This window comes from Cyanistes caeruleus, chromosome 24, assembly GCF_971803275.1.
Source record: "Cyanistes caeruleus chromosome 24, bCyaCae1.hap1.1, whole genome shotgun sequence".
Classification (NCBI taxonomy): Eukaryota; Metazoa; Chordata; class Aves; order Passeriformes; family Paridae; genus Cyanistes; species Cyanistes caeruleus.
The window spans coordinates 4133468-4153804 of NC_141724.1; the positions used below are offsets into that span (position 1 = coordinate 4133468).

The following is a 20337-nucleotide window of genomic DNA, read 5'->3' on the forward strand; positions in this document are numbered from 1 at the left end:
ATTTTCAAGTTTTGAATAGATTTTCCCTGAGGTGTGTATGGAAAACATGCAAAAATGCGTGGGAAAAGATGTTTGGTGTTGTTATTTTAAATTATACACATCTAATGATGCAATAATACCAAAGACTGTTGGAAGTTGTTTCCTTTTTCACTCACTTTGCTCTTCATTTTTAGTTACGTTAAAGCCTGGCCACATTTTAGAAAAATAATTCCAAAAAGTTTATTTGAATTGCAATGACAGCGTTCAATTAAGAATATCTTATTCCATTTGCAATGAAAAACACTTTATTGGTTTAGTTGTTTTTGGTTTTTTTTTTAAGAAACATTGAATCTACCTTATAATTCAGAGTAAAACCCCACAATTTCACTTTTTTTTTTTCTTCTGTGATGCTCTGCTAGATGGTGTTGACCTATCAGGTCCGATGTATTCCTTCTAAAATAACAAGAGCATTGAATGCATTTGAATAATCAAAGTAACTTCATGAAAATGAGATGCATCAAACAGTAGCAAAAGTCTCTATTATCCTCTGATACATTTGAAGCAGAGGAAAAATGAAGGAGCGGTTTTGCCTTGAATTGTGATGGCAACATAAAAATCTTTTTTTAGGCTTCTCTATTTCTCTATTAATTTTCATGCTGATTTTTTCTAGAAGTATGGGAATGGAGCATTCAGCCTTCATAAGTAGTAGGTCTCCTTCCCACATAATTCTTGCAGTGAATTAATGCCAAAGTGCTGCTTTTGGCATCTCCAGGAGCTCTCAGCTCCTCACATCTTCCTCTCACAGCTTCTCTCAGCTTCTCAGGCATCCCACGGCTTGCTCTGGCACTGCCCAGGGGGTCCCACAGGTTCGGGTGCCTGGCGGGGTTCAGGCAGGCTTGGGGTGCACAGCGGTTACATGAGGCTGGCAAAAAGTCACTGCTGGGGCTCTGCTGGGCTCGGTTTTAGGGCCACTGCACTGCAGTGTCTTCCTAAACGACTCGGATCAGGACTTGAAAGGATACTGAGAAATTTTGCTGACACAAACTGGGAAGAGCTGTTGGCTCCCTTGGAGGCAGAGAGATCTTGATAAATGTGAGGGCTGGGCAATCACCAGCCATGCGGAGTTTAACCGTGCGGAATTCTGTGCCTGAAGAGCTGCAGGACCGGGAAAGCCTGGATGTACGGACAGAGTGGGGAATGAGACTCTGCAAAGCAGTGCCGTGGAAAGGCACCTACCTGGGGGTCCTGGAGGTGGCAACTTGGATGTGAGTCAGTGTGCCCTGGGGCCAGGAGGGACATCCCCGTCCTGGGGGCACCAGGCACGGCATCGCCGGCTGGCGGAGGGGGTGACTGTCCCCTCTGCTCAGGGCTGCGGCAGTCTCGCCTCCTGTGCTGATCAGTTTTGGGTGTCACAATATGAGAAGGATATAAAGTTGTTGGAGTGTCCAAAGGAGGGGCCACACGAGGAGTGGTGAGGGTGCTTGGTTCGTTCAACGTGAACGAGCCTGAGGTCAGAGCTCATCGGGGGCTGCAGCTCCACTCGAAGAGCAGCGGAGGGACAACTCCGATCCCTGGGACAGGGACAGGACCCAGGGAAGGGCTGGAGCTGGGCCAGGGGAGTTTAGGTTGGATCTCAGTGAAGTTTGTTCCCCCAGAGGGTGCTGGCACTGCCCAGGCTCCTCAGGGAATGGACACAGCCCTGAGGCTGCCAGAGCTCCAGGAGTGTTTGGACACCGCTCCGAGGATGCAGAGGGTGGGATCTGGGGCTGTGTGTGCAGGGCAGGGCCGATGATCCTCGGGGGTCTCAGGACATTCCCCAGCTCCGGGAAGGCTCCGCGGGCCCCGCTCGGGCCTCGCTCGGGCCCTCACGGCCCGGCCGTCCCGCGGACGGCAGCGCCCCCTGGCGGCCCAGCGCTCACCGGAGCAGCAGCTCCGCCACACAGGCCCCAGGCCCGAGGGATCCTCGGGACGGGCACAAAGCTGACCCTGCTCTCCCTTCGTGGCCTGCTCGGAACAAATCATATCATCGACGGGAGAGCCATTGAATTTTTGTCAGTAGGATTATCAGATTGTAAAGGAAGCATTTGCTTGGTAGACAATTCACAGTATTATTCCATGAGCTGCTGTAATTAGTCCTGTTCGCTGGGAAGAGTGACATTTCCATCCTGAAAATGTCCAGCTTCAAAATCCATGAATTTTATTGCTTTTTATATTAAAGACCCTTCTGTTATCATTAAAGACCCTTCTGTTATCAAAGTGTCCTTTCCCCCTGAGGTTCTTAGATGAAACAAGCATGTGGATATTTGTAACAGGCTTCAAGTCCAGCAATTTCTTTGCAGTTAGATTTAAATTATGCATATCCTGGGGAAAAGACTATTTGGTTTTAGTTATTTTCTGATTGCAGACCATGCTAGGAAACTTTTCAGCAAAGTGTTATCCAACTGTAGCACTAGGTGTTCAGATACTGCTAAACACATGGAATTACTTGTAGTGACAGATGGAAAAGAAACTGTCCTTGCTTGAACAAGTGCTGTTTAATTTCAATTACTAGAAGAAAGCCTGACTTATTACTCCCATAAATTTCATCCTGACTTGAGAATTAAAATATTTAAAAATTTATTTGGCTGAGGGAGGAGGTGAATTTTACCATTTTGCATTTTCCTTCCATATCTGACCTACCCTTCCTCTGTTTTTCAGTCTTCCAAATGGTTCTCTGTAACCTATTAACCTTTCAGATATCAAGAGAACACAATATTCTTTTTTCTTTCCGGTGTTTGACTGTTTCCTATGTGGTTTACAATTCCAGTTTTATGTTTTGTGAACAGAAAAACTTCTATGTGTGTTTCTCAGCTCTGCAGAGGATTGCTCAGATTTCATGGAATTAAAGAAAAAATTATAGAATGGTTTGGGTTGGAAGGGACTTCAAAGATCATTCAGTGCCACCCCCTGCCATGGGCAGGGACGCCTTCCACTGTCCCAGGCTGCTCCAAGCCTCATCCAGCCTGGCCTTGGGCACTCCCAGGGATCCAGGGGCAGCCACAGCTGCTCTGGGCACCCTGTGCCAGGGCCTGCCCACCCTCACAGGGAAGGATTTATCCCCGGTATCCCATCTATCCCTGCCCTCTGGCAGTTTAAAGCCATTCCCCCTTGTCCTATCTGCTTCCTGTTTCTCAGCTGTTTCTATGCATGATAAGCTCAAATTCCCTGTCCAGGGTCCAAAATAGCCCTTCAGAGAAACATCAGCCAGGGAGTGTGGATAAAATAATCTTATTCCCTGACTTAAATATTAAATTTATGTGGAACTACAACTGATTTTAAATTCCAAGCAAACAGCCCCAAACCCATACTGGACTCCCATTCTTCCAGGGACAATGAAACTTGCATCATACCTTTGGCGTCTGTGTTGCTGTTTCCATTTCCACTGAGTAATTGCCAGAGTTCTGGGCCTGGCAACTCTGTTTCTGTCTCTGAATGCAGCTCAGGAATTGCTCCCTGGAATACAGAGGAGGTCAGAAGAGACTGTACTTCTCAAAGTGTCTGGGCAAATAGTCTGCTCCTTTGTTTCCTTCCATGCTTTATTTTTAAATATATTTACTTGCTTTGCATCAGGCATTTGTAATGCTGGGTCAGTCTGCAAAGCTCACATGGGGCTGTTGAGAACTGGTTGGATACCCTGGCAAATGTATTGGCCTTGTTTTCTTTTTTCAGGAGGGTTCAGAATATGCTGTGCTTCAAATCCCGGCCTGTGTCTGAAAGTTGCATTGCAAGGGTGTAAAATCCCAGAATCCTGTCATTTCTACAGCAAGCATGATCTGGATATTATTTCTAGCATCACCCCTTAAAGGCCAAAGTGGGAAGGAAGAGAGAACACCAAGTTTTCTCTTGTGTTCCAACATGCCTTTCCCAGTCCCGGCTTGGTGTTTTGAGTCTCCTCCCAGCTCTGCACTAAACAAACAAGAGAGGTTCACCCAGTTACCAGTTATATTCTCTCTTTGCAGATCCTTCTGCTCTTGGGCCTGGTTTCTTTCTACTCAGGTAGATGTGAGCTGCACAATCCCTCTTGGATTCACCTCTTCCCGCTGAGTCCCTCTACAAGGTGCAGGTGAGTGGTCTGAGACCCAGATGATCATCATGTGTGTGATTATGGTGGGCAGGAACAGATAATGACCTGGTTTGCGGGGTCTTGTAACAGGCACAGCCTGTACAGCCTCTAAGATGTGGGTGTTCCAACGGAACGTTCCCACTAAATCTTCTCTTGCCAAGGGAAAGAAGCTTCTGTATCATAGTTCAGCCTCTCTGTCTCACTCAGGTGGGATCCTACCTGCCTCCAGCCCTGGGGCCCAGCACAGGAGGGTCCTGGAACTGCTGGAGCCAGTTCAGAGGAGCCACCAGGATGATCAGAAGGATGGAACAGCTCTGCTGTGATCAAAGGCTGAGATCTGAGATTGCTCAGCCTGGGGAAGAGAAGGTTTGGGGTGACCTTACTGTGGCCTTCCCAGAGCTGAAGGGCTGGACAAGAAAGACAGAGAGACACTCCTGTCCTTGGAGGAACAGGACAAGGGGGAATGGCTTCCCACTGGCAGAAGGCAGGGATAAGATGGGATTTTGGGAAGAAATTGTTCCCTTTGAGGGTGGTGGGGCTGTGGCACAGGGTGTCCAGAGAAGCTGTGGCTGCCCCTGGATCCCTGGGAGTGTCTGATGCCAGGCTGGACAGGGCCTGGAGCAGCCTGGGATAGTGGAAGGTGCCCCTGCCCATGGTACAAGGTTGAATGAGAGAGGCATTAAGGTCCTTTCCTCCCCAAATCATTCTGGGATTCTGTGATGTGGTAAGAGCTGGAGTTGGTGTCCATGGGAAGAGCCCCTTTCACACATTTTTGCTGTAGCAACATCCCAGTCTCAGCAGTGGAGTTTCCTTGACCAAAACACAGAACTGCCAGAGAGGAACTTTTGATCCTGGTTAATGTTGCCTCTGGACATGAAGTAGACTTTGAAAAAGCAAGCTTCATTGTTTCAGCTCCCTCATGAATCAGTAGCACATTCTGGACAGTTGACGTTGATTTATCCATGAACCATCTCTGACAAAATGTAATGAATGCTCACAAAATGTTTTAATTTGGCATCATTTCCCTGGAAGGATTAGAAAAGTAAGAAGATGCTTTGTTTCCCAGGAAACCTGGCCTAGAAGATAATAACATGATCTGTCAAACTGTGAGAAACACTAAGGAAAAACAGGTTATCAGAACTGTTGCTCAAGTTTAATTAGAAGGAATTCTTCTAATACATGTGATGGCTGAGGTCTTTTTGAGCTCATCTGGCTGTTTGGGTCAGCATGGAAAATGAGGTATGGAACTGATTCCATGATGAGTCACAGGGGGTCTAGGACAGCTGGACAGGGATTAATTCTTTTTGCCCAGGCCAAAGAGTCTGTGCTGTGGATTACAGTGGGAGCAGTTCCCAGGAGAACGGGGTCCCTACTTGCATGTGGATATTTCTCCTATATTTACAGCTTTCCTAGTGAGAAGGATTGACCTTCTAATCCTTGTTCTTATAGACTGAACACCTTGAGACTCTGCCTGCTCTCAATGCCCAGTGACAGAGAAAAGGCTGTTTTTCCAGAATTTTTGTGTGTTCATTGCCTCTGGGCCCAGAGGCTTCCACAGGTCATGGGGATATGTATCACAACCAGTGTGGAGTGGAGATTTTCTGCAGAGATTAGGCCACTGGAGTGATCCCAGAACTGTAAATTCTTGAGTCTAGTCCTAGCTCAGCCCTGTGGTTTACTCCCATATAATCTGTTGTTCTCTTCAGGGAATTAAAATCTAATACATATAAAAGGGTCTATGAGTGACTTATTTCATAGTGCTCTGGAACTGTTTATTACAGAAAGCCTATTAAAAAGCTCTGCTAATCTCTGAGCTGTATTCCATCATCTTTTCCAACCTTAATGATTCTAGGAGCTTGAGGAGGGTGTGCAGCTCTGCCCTTAGCCTGGAAAGTAGCAACAGCAGAAACCCAAGGTGCTGTACAGAGCTCCAAACACTGCCAGCCATTCCAGGAATACTCCTGGGGCAATCCCCTGGGGGCACATGGAATTTCATGCAGTCAGCATGGAGGTCCCAAAGGCCCTGACTCACAATCTGCATCACAGGAGGGAACAAGCTGTTGCTGCTGTCTTGATTTGAAATTTTTTTGAGCCAAGTAGGAAAAGGAAACTGCTCCAAAGGGCAGTGGAAAAAAAGAAAATTACTCAAATTCAAAGCTTATGCCTCAGGATCAAGGAAGTTTACTAGACAGGTTTTAAACTGCACATTTCTGTGGTCCTTCAAAAATGCATCACGGCTGGAATGTGAAATCAGAGAAGTGAGTGGTGAAACGTGCCACGTCCTCTCTGCTTTCACTTGACTGCCATCGGGGACTGGGCTGATTTGCAACACCATGAGAAATACCAGTACCAGCCCAGTGAGGTCTGGGAGCCAGGTCAGCTCCCGAGGAGGGAGGGATGCATTGCTGGGTGTGCTCCCTCCAGCAGAGCCTGGCTGCAGTTCAGAGCTGCCTCCAGCTGGCAGGAGATGAAGATTTCAGTGACAGCAGGGGCTGAGTGGCACTTGCCGGGTTTGCACCTCATTGTGATGGGGGAGAGGGTACCCAGCAGACAGCAGAAATCCTTAAAGAGAAGTGTCTGCTTCCACAAAACTGCATTAAGCTGGGAATTGATAGAGGCTTAGGTATTTTTTCAAGTTTCAGTAGAAGGACAGCAGCAGCAGGTGATGTATGAACTGTAGCAGGTGCTCGGTATCACAGAGAAATACTCCCTGAATCCCAAGGCAAAGGGAAATCTGAGCACATTTATGGCCTTTAAGGATATACATTTGTTCATTGGTTAAACAGAAGAAAACAAGAGAACAGAAGAAGACTAGAAAGCCCATTTGTTTTGCTATTTCTCTGAATATTGATGGCTTTCCATTAGGAAAGGCAGCTTTTAAAACAAACAGACAAATAACACTATGGAGTTTAAAAGCTTCATAATTATTAACATTTGGTTATTGTTACATCTTGGGTACCACCATGCTGCCTGCTCTACCCTTACTATGAAATGTGATTTTCTCTTGGCACAGAAGAACTCTGCCTGTGTTGCATCAGAAGAATATTTGGACACAGAATTCAGTTATCTGAGGGAAGTTTTGGTTTCTGTTCAAATAAATGATCAGTCCAACATGTTTATGATAAATTATTTTGTTAATTTTTTGGGGAAGATTTCTCTTCTATTTAATCTGTCCTGCAGGCTACAGGAGGGCTCCATACAAGTTAAACTGGCAGCAACAGTGCCTTTCTCCTGCTCCTCCTCCTTACTCCAAGAGTAAATTTCTTTGCTGGGCTGCACCTTGAATTCAATGGTTTTAACTTAGGTACTTCACATGCACCATCAGTGCTGGGGGAGCTTTGGTGTCCAGAGCCTCAGCACTGATTAAATGTAAAATTATCCCTGCAGGATGAGCTGCTGAGAACAGGATCCCAGTCAATGACTGAGGAGTCCAAAGAGCTTTTCTGCTTTTCTGAATTCTACCCCAAGTTACTCCTTTGCAAGGACAAAACAGAAGGGAAAGGTCCAAAATGAGCTTTCTTGTGTGAGTGGTTTCTTCTCAAATAAACAGAAATGCTGCTGAGTTTTCTATTTTCCATGGAAATTTGCTAGAAAGCAGAGGAGCTGAGGAGAGGAGGAACTTTTTTAAATGATGGATCCAAAGCTATTCTTGTGCTATTTATACAAAGCCTTTGCATCAGTAATTGCATATTAGAGAGGTACAAAATGTCCTTCCAGAGCAAATGTACTCAGACTAATTCAGACATATTTGGCAGTTCATGAAGGTGTTTAACTGTTCATGGATCTGGGTAGAAAAGTCAAGTACTTCTGATTTTAAGACAGAAATCAGATGCTAATAATGACCGATGTTTATCTCAAGAACCTGCCACTAAGACCAAAATGTCTATTTCCATGCTAAGTCAAATCAACCCATGTCTAAAATCACTATTTATTGCATATTAACTACAGAAAACTTCACCGAGTTTTATAAACCTCCTCCCCTTCCTTAGTTCTTATTAACCCCTGTGAGAAACACTCATCAGGACTGCTGCAGTGTGGAAAAATATTTGCAAGTGTGAAAAGGAAAATTATGGCAGTAGGAAGATATAATTCCTATTTCACATGGATCCCTATTTCAATCATGATAGAATCTTATTTACTGTCCCATTCACATGAGTGGTGCTTTTCTGCTTCTGGCTGGAACACTTGAAGGAAATATATTGATGTGATCATGGTGTGATGCTGTTTGGGTACAAGAAGAGAAAATTTCCATCAGGGAGAGCTGATCTGAGCACAGCTGCTGCTGCTGCTTGGAAACTTGCCAGTGTTTTAAATAGACTTCTACATTTTCCCAGGTCTAAGAAGTAATAGAAAAGGCTGTTAAGAGTGGAGTAGGATTAAGTGTTTAGGAAAAATTAGGGGAAAGGTATTGGAGTCTTCGTGCCTGGCTGTGAATTGCAGAGGAGAATTGGAGAGACCCATTTCCAGTGCTCCAATCTGTGTAGCCATGAGCCAAGGGACAGGACTCTTCCTTTGAAATCATCCCACAATTCAGCCTGCCCTTATTTCCATTATTCTCACTCTACATTTTCTTCTTCTGATCTTCTTAAAACAAACATCACTGAATTCCAGCAGGCCAAACTGGGAATGTGCTCCTCCTATTCCTACCCTTACATTCCCAAGCTGTTTCCTTTAGCATTTACTGGCAGCTGCCCATAAAGTGGACAGGCCATAGGTGCTACCAGAACATACATTTATTTCTCTGGCATTCCTTTCAAGTCAGCTCTGAGAATTTCACTACTATGCAAGATGTCTGAAACATTATCTGTCCCCAGCCTGTGCTCTTCCCATTTCCACCTTCAGTCTGGAAAAAACAAATCCATTTGGTGCCTGAGTCTGTTCGCTCACATGGTGCGCACACGACTGCAGCTAAATCAGAATTAGCTAAAACAGGAAGCTTATTTCAAAGCCTGTGCAGCCCAGCCAGGAAAGCTTCCAGAAACATGTGCTCCGAGATGATCTCAGCACGTTCATTATTCAGACTGTGAATAGCTTTAAAAGGGCCAAATTTCTTCGGGTTGAATCAGTTAGGAAAGTAATTCAAATGGAGCAGTAAGAATCGCTTGAGCAGTTCAGGAAATGTTTGTTGGAGCCACTAAGAATGCAGGAGGTAGAAAAATAAAATCTACTTTGATAAATATGTATTCAAAGTTTGGGCTTATAAGAAACTGGAAAAGTAAATAGAAGTATCATATCTTTTTTTTTTTTATAGAATGGTGATGTTCTAAATCCTTTTATATCAAGAAAAACAATCCAATAACAGCAACACCCCACAAGCAGATACAATGGTCATGAAAATATCAGACATGTTGAGTAAATTTTGCTATTTTGGGGAAAAAGTGAAAGTAGCCATAACTATCACTCAGCAATTTTATTTAAAAAATTACAATCACCATCAATTTTGCAGTGAACCTGTTTTTCACAGTGGCTTAAGTCATGAAATTCTATAGATCTATAGAAATGCTTCAAACCATAGAGAAACCCTCTCATTTCATACCAAAAACTTGGGAAAAGCATGGACTGGATGTTCTGAAACCACACTAGAGGGCACTTGAGCTGCTTCTTCTTGAGTCAGAGTAGAGGGATGCTTAACCAGGAGCAGCAGTGGACTGAACATGGGAATTATCAGGATTTATCAATATTAGGTTGGTAGAACGATCAGTGATTTCCCCCAACAGCTTAATGGGGGGGAATAGGTGTGAATTTCCAGGCCTAAATTTTGCTTGTAGGTACTGTAAGCAATTAGGAAGAAATAATGTAAAAATTGCTGATTGATTGCAATCATGTTTTTTCTCTGTACATGGATCAACCACAGAAACGTGGGATACTTCAGAAATTTCACAGAAAAATCTAGCCTCAAACAGAGCAAATGTCTGGAAAGCTGAGCTGTTCTTTGCTCCCACTGTAATGGTCTTGCTCCTGTACTGTCCCTTTTGGAGTGTGATGTCTTAAAAGGATTGATTTTGTGGGAATGGAACCAACAGCACTTGACAGCCTTTCTGTAAGGTATCCATAATAAATACTGAAGGCTAAGAAGGTACTGAACACCCCACTGCTTATAACGCACTTTCAGAGGTTTGGTTAAAAGAAATTACTATGTTGATCTGGTTCCCAATGTGGGAAACACCCACAGAAGTTTGAGTGTATTTAGCTGGAGAAAAGGAGGCTCAGGGGGAATATCTGGCTCTGCACAACTCCCTGATAGGAGGGGCAGCCGGGGGGGTTTGGCTCAGCTCCCAGGGAACAGGGACAGGATGAGGGGAAATGGCATCAAATTGTGCCAGGGGAGGTTTAGATTGGATATTGGGGAAAATGTTTTCACTGAGTGATCAGACACTGGCACAGCTGCCCAGGGCAGTGGTGGAATCCCTGGACGTGTTCCAAAGTCCAAATGTGGATGTGGCACCTGGGGACAGGGGTTAGGTGAAAACAGCAGTGCTGGGGAATGGCTGGACTTGATAATCCTAAAAGGCTTTTCCAGCTGAATGGTTCCATGATTCTCTGATCTCTCAGGCATCAAGGCCTCCCTACCTTTGGTGCTGAGCCCCACATTTCAAGGTCCTGGAGCCCAGCCCTGGCAGAGCAGCTCCTGGGCACCTTCTCTGCCTGTGCAGAGCCTGGTGGGCTCAGGTGCTGCTGCACAGCCCCACTGACAATTCATTTCCTGCAGATGACCACGCTGTGTTTGTAAAACAAACTCTGCTCAGGAACTGGCTGCCTCTGCAGCAGGAGCCACTGGAATGGCTGAGTTTCAAACAATTCTCCTTCTGCCCTGACAGGCACAACCAAACTCCAGCTCACAGCAGCTTCACTTCATCATCACTGAAACAAAGCTACAAACTGGAATTAAATTAAAGTCAGGTTTCTTATGAAGGACATGGACTCTTTGTATGTACTATGGAATACCCATTTTTTTGTGGATCACACTACCCCAGTCCCAGGGAATTGCTGGGCAGTTATGTGACCTTTCTGTGTGTGTTTGCTGTTCCTCAGCCTCTCATCTTCCCCCTTCCTGTGCCCTTGTGAGACCCCACCTGCAGCAACTCTTAAAAAAACTATAGCTGAATTGCTGTCCCACCACTTCTGCCTTTGAGTACATGTTTCCTCATGAGTATCCAGGCACAGAGGGAGTTTTCCTGCTCCAGCAGTGAGGTAGGACACGTTTGTTGACAGGCTGACACGTGCAGCACGTCCTTGCAGTGAGGACAAACTGAGAAAGCCTTGGGAGAGCTGGACAAGCCCTCACAGGATCCAGGAGCCACCTCAGACCTCTCTGCATTCCATTCAAATGCCAGGTGTGCTCTTTTGATCTGGCTCCAGGAGCAAGGAGGCACAGAGTGAGGCAGGAGCACCTCCATGTGTGTTCCATGGATGAGGAGAGGGGGAGGATGTCCTGTGGCAGATGCTGGCTTTGCTTTTTTGGAGCACTCTTGGGTTATGCTTGCAACCTCTTAATGAGATTAATGCAAAAACTGAGTGGGATGGAGTGGATGGAGACACAGATCTGGTTTTTACTACTGACATATTGATCTAATCTCTCCATGCTTTCCATGTATATCCTGGATATTTATGGCATAAGAACACAGCTCTAGAAACACTGAGCACCCAAATCCTCTGATTTTTATCACTTTTGTAAGTTCCTTTTTGAAGTACCTTGAAGGGGATTTTTTGCAGTTTAGTTATGATCAGAATTTAGAGCACATGTGTAATAAAAGGAGTTATTCTGTAGTAACCTCCTGAACAGGGGAGCTTGTCTGTCCAAAAGGAGCATATCCTTTAGAATTAAATAAATTTACCTCCCTAGGAGGAGCTTTCTGTGCCTGCAATAAGAAGAAATTACATTCTTTCTCATGATTTGCAAATATATTTTGTTGTTGTTGGGTTTTTAAATTAATTTTATGTTGTTTTTTTTAAAGCACATACCATGACTTGAAGTTTTTGGTGAACTCCCTCATTCCCAAGTGTTTTTGGGTGGAATAGAGAACAGAACTGAAAGTTTAGTGGAATTCTGAAGCTAATAAACTTGGTTCTTCAGCTTAAATTAGATAGTTTCCATGACAATCCTTCAGTTAATTGCATTGATTTCACTTAAAACACTTGATACCACAGTTTCTTCTGGGCTTCCTGTGCTGCTGCATGTGTGGCCTGACAGGAACTTTCTTAGCAAAACAGCTGAAATTGCATCAGAGAGGACTCAGAATACGGAAAGGAAAAGAGAAGTGAGGAAGAATAACAGAACAATGGACAATAAGTGTGAGACTGACCCAAACTGCTGGGATGCACATGGAGCTGGAGGACGATTTAGGCAGAAAGGAAGGAAAGAGAACAGAAACTTCTCCCCTAGGTTCAAAGCTCTTGGTAAAAGCATAGGAGGCCCTCGAGTTGCTGAGGTCAAACATGGAGGAGATGACTGTGTAGAGATTTAGGATGTCTGGAACTGTCAACTTTCCAATTAAATTACAAAACAGTGCTCTGAACATGGAAAAATGTGCAGGAAGAAAGCCTATATGGTACCATATGACTTGATTTGGACAAGAGGTAAATGTAAAAAATTTACATGGGCAGAGCTGGCAACAGATCTGGACTTGGAATTTTGACCTGTTACTGAAAAAGCAGCATTTCAGATTTTAGATATGGAGTGGTTTCTTTGAGCTCTGTGGCTGAAGAAAACAAGATGAATGTGATCAGATCTCAAGATCTGTGAGAATTTTCTGGAAGTCAGTCCTTTTCCTTGGATATTTTTGGTAATATAACCTGTACCAGTTCCCTGCACTTCTTAGTGCCTATCAAGTGAAGTTGGGTGATGTCGTGTTGGCCAATATTTTCTTTTATATAACCTGGATAATGGGAACTCTGACAGAGATTTATGAATGACAACAAAGCTGTAAAATGCTGCCAGAATGGGGGAGGACAGAATTCGGATTATAAATGACAGACTTGGGAAAACCTTTAAAAGAGTAGCTATTTAATCATAGCACAGAAGATCATGTGTAGGAATGATCATCACAGGGGCAGCATTGGGAGCAAATGGCCAGGTAAGGTCTGCAGTGAGGAATTTGGGAGATGCTGTGAGCTGAGCAGAAAATGCAGGTAAGGAGGCAAAGGTTAATGGGAACAGGTCCCAGTTTGGGGGATGACCATGACAATCAGCACTCACAGCCCCTGTGGGGTTCTGCTCCCCAGGAAAGGTGGGAACCACTAGGGGACAATCCAGACCAACTTTCAGCTCTCTGATCCCTCTTGGAGCTGTAAACATGAGATCATTCCAGGATATCTCCTGCATATGTCCTACATATGTCTCAAGTCTTCACTGTGAACTCTGCAAATACTGCAAAGAATAATATAAAAACACAGTCCAGATGAGGTGGTATCAGAATATAGGAAAAAAGCTTAGAATGTAGGGGAAAAAACCCCAAAGTGACAAGCTGGATGAATCTGGAAACCTGCTCCTTTGTAGCTTTGTGGTTAGAATCCTGCTTTTTGTCTTTCTTTGGCTGCCCTGTTTGATTGCTCAGAATTCTGTGAAGTCTAAATCCATTTCCTTTATTCTTACAGTTTAGCTGAATTTCTTTTCCAGCCCTCCCCTGCACTTGCAGGCCAGGTAGGTAATTTCTCATGCATACTTCATAAAGGATGCCTTGCAAAGTTGTTGGTGCTGCTCAAAAGCTGGATAGCACAGGATTTCCTCTGATGCTTGCCTGTATCTGGCTTTCTTCTGTGACCTTCCCAGGTCCTTGAGAATTAAGCTGGAATTGAGGTGAGGTGGGAGGGTCACCCTTCCCAAATCTTTTTTCTTTCCACCCACATCTCTTGGGTGTTTCTGTGCCTGCCAGTTGTGTGTCACAGTCATGCCCTGTTGCAAACACATGGGGAGACACAGACTTGTTCTGGCTCAGGATGTTTTAATGCTTTTAAGGTAAAAAAGGGACCAGCCACCAACCTTTCCTGCCCTGATGACTACCAGCTCTTCCTGATCCTGCAGAGGGAGGGACATGGACAAGGATGGGTTTAGATCAGATGTCAGGAAGGAATTGTTCTGTGTGAGGGTGATAAGCCCCTGGCACAGGTGCCCAGAGCAGCTGTGGCTGCCCCTGGATCCCTGGAAGTGCCCAAGGCCAGGTTGGACAGGGCTTGGAGAAGCCTGGGATAGTGGAAGGTGTCCCTGCCATGGCAGGGGTAGGACTGGATGAGCTTTAAGTTTCTTTCCAACCCAAACCATTCTGTGGTTCTACAATTTTACAATCCCATCAAAACAATAATTATTATTAAACATATTCATTTTTATTTTTTTCCTGAGCACTAACTTTCCTGTCAGTTTTTTGTGGCTGCAGTGAATTCTGGGCTAAGCTCAGATATCAGGGTACTCTTGGTCCTGTACTACTGGTGAGACGTCAACCAACATTTAAATATGTATTGAGTCCCATCTGATAAACCTGGCAATTTGCAACTTCCCTATAAATGCCACTTTGCACAGCAAATATTTTTCAATCACTATCATCTGTCTTGCAGGTTTTGTTTCTTCCAGGATAACAAATCCCTCCTCTGTTTGCAGGAGTTTTTGCTCTTTCCAAGAGTTGCAAACTATTTACTGAGGATACAACCTCAGGAAAAAGAACCATACGGCTGAGTTAAGATCCTCCAAGGAGGAATATGGCTGGAAGCAGCTCAGGTCTCTGCACTGAGCTGTTAAGGCTGAGCTTCCAAGTTTCTAATCAAAAGCTGAAACCAGATGGAAGCAAAATGTGGGGAATAATATGAAAAATATGTTGCTGAGGAGATCAAATGGAAGAAAGAAAATGAAAATGTTCTCAATTGACTACAGGGTTCCTTCAGAAGCAGCTTTAGAGGAGTCACCTTGTTTGTCCTACACCTTTATTTTGTCCCTAGGAGCACCCAGGTGAAGCCAAGTGGAGCCTGTGGAGCTGGGGCTCTGCCACAGTGCTCGTGCCAGCACTGAGTAGCTCAGGTTTTCTGTGTTACTAAATCAGATTCAGGAACCTTATGGATTTGCTGTGCTCTCCAAAGCCTCTCCCTGTAGTATCCAGCTGAAAGGACAATAAATGAAGGTGTCTGCTCTGCAGGTAAAACTCTGCTCTTGTTTCTTTATTTGAGGCAGTTAGGATGACTTTCTTTGAAGAGCAAGATTTAGAAGGACCTGAAACCTCCTGATCTGAAGATCCAAAAATTCAAGAAGGAGAAGGGAAAATAAATAATTAAATCTCTCTGACAACCAAGATGTGTCCTTATTCAGAGAACAGGAATACCATTCTTTCCTTCTTTGGGGAATACATGAACAGAAAACTGAACCCAGAGACAATAACATAAGAGTGTTGTCAAAGTATTCCAAAGAATAACTGAGACTTGTGCAGATGCCAAGTCTAACTTTGGCTGATTCTCTTTTTTAGGAATGTTGTAGAGCAATTTTCTGAATTCTATTAATATAACAAGCAAACAGACTTCGGATACTCTGGATCTACATTGTGGGAAGTCAAGGTGATTTCTTGGAGATTTTATAGAGGCCAAAAGCCTGCATGCTTTTGAAATATTAACTTAAATGTTATTTATAAATTAAAAAATGGTTAAAAGTTTAGGGAAGGGTAAGAGGGATGTAAGGCCTATGGAATATGCTGGTAGTGGTACAGGATATGTGCAGCCCATGATGAGGGATGATTACAACAATAAATTCTGTTTATTCCAGCCATGGCAGGGAGGATGGAGAGGGAAGGTCTGTCCAGGGCTCTGAGTTGATTCCTTCCTATAGCACTTTGCCTGCTGCTACAGCAGCTTTGTTTGAATGTACATTGCTGTGTCCTTCTGCAAAATTAGGACAGGAGTGAACTGCTGAACCTTCCACCACTGAAGTGCATTTGTCTTTCCCAGACTCCTGGTAACACTGGTGTGTCCTAAAGGTCCTTGCAGGGCTGACAGTTTGGGTGGTGAGCTCCAATACAGGAGGCTGAAATGTTTATTTGAGTCTTTGCTCATTCCCAGCTTCCTCAATGTCTTACATTTATAATGGAAGAGGCTAAGCAGAGGCACAGATACTTTTACAGCAATACCAAAATCCTGTTTAGGTGCTAAAAGCAGCTGGTTTTGACAAGGTTAAGAAGGTTTTTGGGTTTTCTGCTGTTGGCTATGGGGCTCTGTATTTCTTATCTTTGTTTTTTTTTTCCTATTTGCTTTCCTACCCAGATAAAATGAACCAAGAGCCTTGAGGTTTCCCCCCCTCTTTTGGGAACCACTGTTCCAAGGGCACCGCAATTCCCAGGTTGAGAGCAGTGGGCTCAGCTTTCCTCTGCTACTGCTCTGAACACCCCTCAGCTGGAGCCTGAGCCTCTGTCTGCAGTGTCAGAGTTGTCACAGAGGAGCAGCACCATGTTCTGCTGCTTCCGTCACACTGGGAAAATAAATAAAAGAGATTTCACTTTGGCCTCTGGCTTAGAGAGGAAGGCAATTTAAACATTAAGAATTAACATAAAATGGAGGATGCACAGTCAAAGCACTACCAAGTCATTCCTACGTATTCTGTTTATCTTTTGCTGTTTAGACTTTGCTTGACAAAGGATCTTCTGTGCCTTCACAGCAAAGATGTGAATGAAAATAACAGGAATTTAACAACAACAGTGAATTAGTTCTTGTAATGTTACCTGTCAGCAGTAGCAGACAAGAAGCTGACAAATCATCTCCAGATGATTTCAATTTCTCACATCTTCTATCTTCTAAACAGCTTTAGGTAATATTCCAGCAATCAAAGAGAGTAGGAAAAGCTGAGTAACAGTGTCACCTGAATCAGGAAATATATTCCTAAGCATGCTGTCACAATATGACTGCAGGAATGCAGATTTAATGAACTTCTAACAATATGTGCGTCAGATTTCCAGGCATAATTCACTATTTTGATGATGTGTGGATGTGTGCAGAAAGTACTCAGAGCAACCTGCTGGAGCAGTGAGGAGCAAAAATTAATAAAACTCATTTGAAGGGGCTAAAAAGGCAAGGTTGTGTAGGTTGCAGCCTTCATTCAAAGTGAAGGCATAGACAGAAATGCCTTTGAGAGTAGAAATGTTTTGAATAAGAAGCACAGCCTTGAGTGGAATCTGCAAACTGAATGAGTCCAACTCAGAAGAAGAAAGGGGAAAACAGTAAGAAGGAGAAAAAAACCCCAAGCAACTGTTAGGAGATATTGCTCCAAACTAGCTGATGAGGAAAAATGGGTAGGGGCTTAAGTTTCTAAGGTCTCAGAGGCTGGTTAAGCTCTGGCTGGTGCAGCACAGTGGAGGTGCTAAGACCATGTTCCTGCTTCCAACTTCATGCTGCATTTGCACTTCCTAACTCTCAGTCCTGACGAGCTTATCTCTCCTGCTGGATCACTGATTTAGGAGTAGTCTTTAGCTAAATATTTCCTAGAGCTCTTGAAACCTAAAATCTAGTGAATCAGGAGAGAGTGTTTGAAGAGAATGATACCTTCCTTTTCTGATCTCCCCATGTTTCTCTTTCTTCTTTCTGGTTTCCATTTCATGATGTTTGAGTAATAGGAGCTGAACCAAATGGGTTGGTATTTGAGATCTTAGAATTCCAAAGTGGTTTCGGTTGGGAAGGTCCTCAAAGCTCATCCAGTTCCAACCCCAACACTTTCCACTAGACCAGGTTGCTCCAGCCTGGCCTTGGACACTTCCAGGGATCCAGGAGCAGCCACAGCTTCTCTGGACAGCCTGTGCCAGGGCCTCCCCACCTTCCCAGGGAAGAACATGAACATGGCTGCAGATTTGCTGGGTGCTCCAAGTTTTTTGCTCCCTATGAACAGGCAGAGCACTCGAAGACACCTCCCTGTAGCAGTTCGCTCCAGTCCTGGCTGTAACCTTGCCTTCTGTCCTAGGCAGACCACAGGCACATCTCTCAGGAGTGTTCTTTGCTGCAGGACTTTGTCTAAACATTTTCCCACTGGATCTAATCCAGTCTGGGATCGCAACTGTCGTGAGAATGCAACAAATCATTCTGGGAAGTATCTAATTTTGCCCCTATTGGTCAAAGCAATGTTTATGCACAGCCAGAGCCACATGACAGGAGAGGGTACTCTTGAACCCTGTTAGCAATGTGTACTAAAAAAATACCAGAGCTCCCAAGTTTTTGTATGAGTAAATGGCAAAACTACTGTTTCATAGTTTGAACAACCCCTGATTTGAACATCACTGGATAAAAGCCAGGAAAGCAACTGGAGTCAGCCCAGAAATATTTTTTATCCTTGTGACTGCTTTATTTAATCAATAAACAAACAAACAAAACCTCTAAATAAACCAGAGAAAAAAACTTTTCAAAAATGTACTTTTTCTTTGAAAAGGTGTTTTAGAGCTTTACAATGATGCTTGAGATGTGCTACCTGCACAGAGACTGCCAGGGAAATGTGAAACATAAAATAAATGCCATAAGTGCATGTGGTTTTGCTCATTTTCTGTCCTGCCTTAAATAAATAATTGAATAAATAAAACATTGTTCAATTCCTCTATAGGAACTTCTTCACATTTCCCAGGTGTGTCCAAAGGCCCAGCCTTGCAGGGATCTCTCTTTAGCAGTTTTCCAGTGCAGACCTCTCACACATCCAGGACAAAGAGTCCATGGATTTTTTTCCATGAGTTGCTCTGATTCCTCTGGAGGGATGAGTTTACCTCCAGCTCTAACTGATGCTTGAGCTGAAAGCCAGAGCATTAAAAAGGACCTGAGGGGAAGATCTGAGGCAGCTGAGTGGCAGAGGCTGCGTCAGGGAGAGGGAAGCAGGCAGGAGCACTGTGCTGTGCAGCCTGTTCTGCAGGGTAAAATGTCTTTATTCCCTGGGCAGCACTTCATCAGAAGCACTAAAACTGGCCAGGGTGCTCCTGCCTCCAGCTGCCATTTCACCTGAGGGTGAAGGAATAAAACCTGGTTTGTAGGCTCAGACTGATGGAGCACCCATCCCCTGCGTGGTCACCTGCCTGGGGGGAGTCACAGCATCTCCTGGGTGACAATTTGAGAAACAAATAAGTGAAATATATTGCAAAAAATAGGAAAAATAGAATGAGAGCTGCTGCTGTTGAGGAGCATTTAAAAATTATACTAATAAGCAAGATCCTGAGCACACACAGAAAAAAAAAAAAAAAGGTCTGTGAAAGTTAGAGAAATAAGAATAGGATGGAGAAAATGGCTAAACCAAAACAGAAACTAGGCAATGCTGAGAAAGTGACAGTGTGAAATGTTTGTTGAATCACTTTTGATGCTCAAACACAAGATCCTGTTACAACTGGTTAACACAAACCCAGGGCTGGTTGATGGATGGGAAGATAAGTGCTGTATACTCTGTCTGAAGAATGATGGGTTGTTATGAACATTAAGAATAAACTATTACAATCAACATCATTATTCAGCCCAATGCTGAAGGAGCCAGAGAAGATCCAATTTGCAAAAAATCTCATTTATTAATTTGACTCTCCCTGTTTGCCCTCACATGGCTTTGATGTTCCCAAGTCAGTGTTTAAGCCTTGCTGCCGATGACAGCTGTATTTGAAGTTATTAATCACCAAATGAATCATCTGTTCACTCACATTAGATGATGTCTAAGCAGTTTGATAAAGCTGAAGGTGATCTGAGTTTAGGGAAGATGAGATAATTTATTTTTCTTCAATTTGTCCCAAATCCATTGTAGATAAGATTATCTGTATCTTAAATTCTCCAAATATATATCTGGCTATTTTTAAGCAAATCAGAAAATCTTGACCTGTAATGTCTTTAATACATTAGTGAAATAGAAGCAATTTAGTATTTCAAGTGCAAATTTCAATAAAGTTTTTGGGTTGGTTATAGCTGAGGTGCTGGGGACCCTATTTTGCATTTTCAGAAAGAAAAATCTCTTGATGTAACTTAATTGGATGGTTCTGAAGTGACAGAGAGTAGGTTTAGATCAGATGTTAAGAAGCTATTCTTCCCTGTGAGAGTGGTGAGGGGCTGGAATGCATTTCCCAGAGCAGCTGTGAATGCCCCTGGATTCCTGGCAGTGCCCAAGGCCAGGCTGGACGGGCTTGGTGTAACCTGGGATAGTAGAAGGTGTCCCTGCCATGGCAGGGGTGGGATGGGATGGGCCTTAAGGTCCCTTCCAACCCAAACCATTCCATGATTCCATTATTGTATGAAAATGTCAGCAGTGCTGAGCTTATACAGGATCTGCTACTCCTGGAGTATGTGGCCTTAAT

General features: G+C 44.0%; 1 long non-coding RNA gene across 2 annotated transcripts in view; it reads left to right on the plus strand.

Moving 5' to 3' along the window:
* LOC111939657 (uncharacterized) overlaps positions 1-20337 on the plus strand; it is a 97719-nt gene that overhangs the window by 24301 nt on the left and 53081 nt on the right. The window contains exon 4 of one of the 2 annotated variants that reach the window (XR_015279093.1): positions 3978-4081. This is a non-coding gene — a long non-coding RNA (uncharacterized LOC111939657). Of the gene's footprint in view, positions 1-3956; positions 4082-20337 lie in introns of those variants that run through there. The other variant, XR_015279092.1, reaches the window with a different exon arrangement.